This window comes from Idiotropiscis lumnitzeri, chromosome 14, assembly GCF_059441095.1.
Source record: "Idiotropiscis lumnitzeri isolate Australia: NSW breed Sydney's pygmy pipehorse chromosome 14, RoL_Ilum_1.0, whole genome shotgun sequence".
NCBI lineage: Eukaryota > Metazoa > Chordata > Actinopteri > Syngnathiformes > Syngnathidae > Idiotropiscis > Idiotropiscis lumnitzeri.
In genome coordinates this window covers 19,265,434-19,270,819 of record NC_142404.1, presented here as the reverse complement: position 1 = coordinate 19,270,819, position 5,386 = coordinate 19,265,434, and positions in this window count along the sequence as shown.

Below are 5,386 nucleotides of genomic sequence, written 5' to 3'. Positions count from 1 at the left end.
GGCAAGCTCTTTCCTTTTTCCAGTTGAGAGTCGACGCAGCGTACAATGCATCCGAGTCAAAAGTCCAAGTGACTCGCTGGTGAACCGTCACGTCCATGAGGAAGAAATATTCACAGAGAAGGCTGGGAGGGGGAGTGAGACGACAGCTCCCCGGGGAAACAGGAGCGGCATGGCACGGCACGCATGTTGACTTGACAGCTTGTCACAAGCAAAAAGCCAGCGCTGGACTCCACCCCCCACCTTTTTTGCAAAGATAGAGTCATTTATTTTGGGGGCTTGGAAAGAAGTGACAAATAACTTTGGAAATATCAAATCTCTATAAAAGGCCAAACTAATCCAGAAATGTGAGGGTGACAAGTGAGCGTGTCGTGGTTATTTGATAACTACGTACGCCCGTGTCCGGCAATAAAGTGCGACACATTACCAAAGAAGCGGCGGCCGCCTTTGTTGACGACAGGCTTGCAATCATTTACTTTGATTCTGATTCTCTTATCAACTGCTGCCTGATTTGCTTTTGAAGGTGTGCTTCCATTTTCAATTGCGACGTTGAGTTGTTTTTTTTTTTTTGCTGATTTCTCCGGAAAAAAAAAAAGACACATTTTATTCGAGAATGCCTTGACCAAATACTTGAAAACAAACTTTGCACACATTTTTTTTTGTTCAACTTTGCAAGAGGTTAAACAGTACAACATGGAGACATGATGCAACCAAGAAAGGGTTTCCAAGTTGCGCTTTTCTACCTTCCTACATTGAAATGATCTGATCAATACGCAAAGAAATAAAGAGGTCCAAAAAGGAAGGGTTGGTTTCTTCCTCCCGTGGAAATTCATGCATATCCGCCTTTCACTGTTGTTCTTAAACACACAACCTGTGTGAGTTGCATTTGTATTCTCATGAAAACAAATGACGCGATTCACTTCTTAAACATTACAAAACATCAAAATGTGATCATTTCCATTGCATACAATTCACTCGACATCCTGCTCAGAATTGCTACCGGCAGCTGAGCTACCACCATTAACGTGTACGCTACGATATTTTTTTCAAACATCCAATCGAGCACAAGATGGCCAAAAGACTTGTGACAAACATCTCAATCATGATTTCATCGTTGACAAATTTGTGTTGTGATGTGTATATTGTGGATGATTACTATAATTCCTAAATCTTGGACAAATTCTTCAGAGACAAGTTGGTTTCATAATTTCTATTTTCTTAACTTTGTCCATTTCGTGCAAAATTCCTCATGCATAATATTTGTGGCATGTTTTGCTGTATCAGAGCTTCCAAGTGCGCGTGTGTCACTCACGGACGGCTGCACGGTGCTAAGCGTGTGTTTTATGTCTGCCATATGAGCAGTGACAGCGAGCGACGGGTGCATCACGTCAGCCGTTATTGAGCCTCCGCCAGGAGGACCCCTGCGCTTGTCTGACATCTTGTCTATTCCTTCACGTCGTCTATTTTCGGCGCACGCTAAAAGGTTAGAAGGCGTTGCATAAGTTCACGTATACGTTTCAACACCAACGGTTGTTGGTTTTCAATTCATTTTGGAGTATATATTTTGAACACGGTCAAAAGATTTTTATTTCTTAGTTTTTAGGTGTCGGATGATGAGAGTGGTTGAAAACTAAATTATAAAAACTAATTAGACGTGCCAAAGACGTGACGTTGGCGCTGTCAGCAGAGGTTTTGTTAGTTAGTTGTTGCGCAACTCGAATGAAACGATAACGTGTTGCCGAAGCATTGGCCATCGCCACTGCAGACTCGTCATCATTTATCTTCGGTAAAATAAGGTCGTCGTAGTCCTGCTGTGTTTGGTAAATTTTGCAACCGTAAACCAAAAATGTCCATCAGATGAAAAATTGAACAAACAAATTTGTGACTATTGGAAAATCGAACCCCTTGTGAGGAGAAGCGGGTACGATTATGGATGGCTGGATGAAAAATCAAATTGTTGTTATTGACAAGCCGATCTAGTTTTTCAGAAATCAAAATGTGGCAAAAACCATAAAAAATAAAAAATAATTGTGGCTAATTGAAAATATAATGGTGTAGCATTTCTTCTTAATATGAATTCTCTAGTTTCAAACTTAATTTTGCGTGTGTGTGTGCAAATCCAGTTTTAAATTCTAAATTGAATTATTTTGATAAGTTGCATAAATGAGAAACCGTTGCCATAATGGAAACATGGGAAATTATTTTATTAATCAAAACGGCCACGTTACGTACTTGAATGCTTCAATTCAACATCGTATTGTCACGTGTTATTTTCGAGACCTACTCCATGTTTGATTGACCGTTTTTATCACCTCCAAATTGAATCAACAGCCGTTAATCCTATTTGTTTAAATACCATTGTAGTGTGACCCATTTTATACACCTGACCTGATTTCTCGCCTTATTCCCCGAGGCTTTGGCCTGTGGACTACATTAGCCGATGCTGAAAGCGGACAAAGTCACGAGCCGGGTGTGCTGGTTGGGGCATTCCTCGTTGGTCCCAAGTCGAAAGGTTTGTGTGCAAACACGTGTGAGGAAAGTGGGCAGGTGAAGCTTGTCGTGTAAAAAAACATCACGCTGCCCGCTGCATTTGCTTGTCTAATGTTACACACATCAGTGTGTTTAAAATAGCCCGTTCGAGCTACTGAGTGGTAAACGATGAGGCACACACTCTCTTGCGCCGTACTTAGCCTTCACCCCAGGCGACACAACAGAGGTGAGAGGGGACCCGCCAACATTCAAGCAACCACTTAGTTGTTTTTGCATTTGGATTTATCAAATGAAAACTTGCATGTCAAACTACAAATACTTCATGCAAGGCCGGCATTTATCCTGTCCTCACATTGTGCAGAACTGCTTTGTTCACTGCTCCCTATTTGCTACTTGTCATGTCCCGTCCTCAAAATATCTACTGCTGCCTTGTGCCTTCCTCACAGCCTGACTCACTTCTCTGACACTGTCCTGTTCCATCCTCTTTGTTACTTGCCCGCCTTGCTTGCAGCATGTAATACAGTCTGGCTCACCAATCCTGTCCTAGCTTCCAGACTTATACCTTTCTTTGCAAGTTGCAAAACTGCCTGAGCCACTTCTCCTTTTCTAAACCGTCCTGTCCCATCCTATTTTCTACTCAACATGTCAGGTTCTCACAGACTGTAGCATTGCCTGACTTACTACCCTTTTCATTCCTGTCCTGTGCTGCTTGCAAAACTGCCTGAGCCACTTTTCCTTTCCCAAGGCGTCCTGTCCCATCCTATTTTCTACTCAACGTGTCAGGTTCTCATAGTTTGTAGCATTGCCTGACTTTCAACATTGAATGTGGATCTCATTTTAAAGCAGGAACATGAAGCAATTCTGTCCATCTGCTGATGTCGCATTGCATGTAAGGTCAGGGTTGCACGAACAAAGACAAATTGCCTCCAAATGCCTTCCGTCGAAGGGCAAAACATGTGCTGTGAACTCGGCGTCACGCTGTAAAATCACATATGTGGCGGAATTGTTCACCGGGCATATCGGCTCGGACCTTGGTGTGCATCCAAAAGGCCGGCGCACCGATAATGAGATGACAGCGTTTCCGAAGGGGCAGCAACGACCTGACGCCGCATCGCCATGTCTTAGGCTGCTTCGTTGAAAGTGGCTCTTATGTGGGGGGCCGTCCACCAAGGCATGATTCTGTGCCACGCAGTTTCTATTAATATCCAAAGACGGCAAGAAAGAGGCGCCCTCCAAACCCCCTGCTGCCGAGTTTTCAGCCACATTGATACCTGATATCCCGCTACAATCTGACAAGCTGCTTCGCACCCCTTCAGCGCACTCGGAATGGGCCTGCTCATCGCAGCCAAACTGGACTCGGGTCAAGCCAGATGCTTTCTCCATTAATCCACTTTGGATTCCGAGTGAGCAACATTGACCACCTCCTATTTGTGAAGTTGTTTGTTGGGAAGCGTGGCTTGGAGGTTGAGAGAGAGGAGGACCAAAAAAGCAGGGAAGTGAGGCAGGGGAAACTTAAGGGCAATTTAATCAAGAAAAAACAAAAGGTACAAAAGAACGAAATGTGGGAGCAACAAAACACGAGGACTTGACTAAACTGAAAATAAAGCGAAGCAGATAGAAGGACGACAGGCGTGAACATAAACATGGACGTGAGACGAGGACAGCTGACAAGGGCAGAGGCAAAGAAAATGTACCGACAAGAACTCTACGAAAAGCAGGGAACTAAATACAAACAAATTGACGAGACAACGAGGAGCACCTGAACAAGACACAGAGGGTTGGAAGGACATGATTGGTGAACACAAGGGCTTGGGTAAACCAGCACAGGTGGACACCAAAGACTTGACGAGACAGAAGACACACGAACACAAGGCCAAAACATGAAACTAAAGTCAAAAACCCGAAATAATCAAACAGACATGACAGTGTTATTCACCAAGCTACCCTCACCAAGTCACGTTTATCATTTTGTCACGGTGTCAAAGTCCTGCAGAGGAGCAAAGTAGTCGTTTCAAGGACATTTTTTGCATGCAACAGGGCAGTATTAAGACCTTTGTTCATTTTGATATCAGTGCACATAAAAAAAGAAATTAAAAATACAACATGCATTTTTGGTCTACTGGTGCTTACTATGCTGAAGGATTTTTAATTTAAAACTGAAGCCATCACGTCCATTCATTGCACGCTCCCCTCTGTGGATCGCTGCCATGTTGGGATCTTTTTGGTGGAGAGATTCAAGGCTGCAATTTTTAAATGTGTCATAGTGCCGCCTTGTGGTGGGCGCAGCTGACTGGAACCACTTGGTTGTTGGGGTGGGCGGAAAGTTTCATATTGCACTTCTCATGGCCAGAATGATCGTTATCGGTACTCTCATGTTATTGCTCAGAGAACGTGCAAACAAAAAAATGACGGATTCTATCAAAGCATGGATCAATGAACAAAACAATGAAAGCAAACTGGGTTTTTCTGGGGAGTGACCGTACTGACTCTGTTCATTTAAAGTTTATACATTAGGCAAAAGTTCAGGGAAAATTGCTTGAAAAAAATGTTCATGTTTGAAATTAAACAACCAGGTCGATATTTGGTTAGCACCCTGTTTCTGAAACCGTTTCTGTGACTGAATTTTGCCCATTTGCAACGTCACGATTATCCACGTTGCTCCTCCCGTGTCTTGGGGGGAAGAGCAAGGCAAAGATCTGACTTTGGTCTTTGAAAATTTATGTTTGGTCATGTGCCTTTTATGCCTTCATGTATGGAGTCACACACTAATTATAAAAATTGTAATAAAGATGACTGGTGATGATGAAGTGCTGCCTCTGCCAGGGAAAGTACAATCCATGTTGACCGGATGTGCCTCCAATGTGCGTTTTGCTTTTCACACTCACTTTTTTAGACTTGG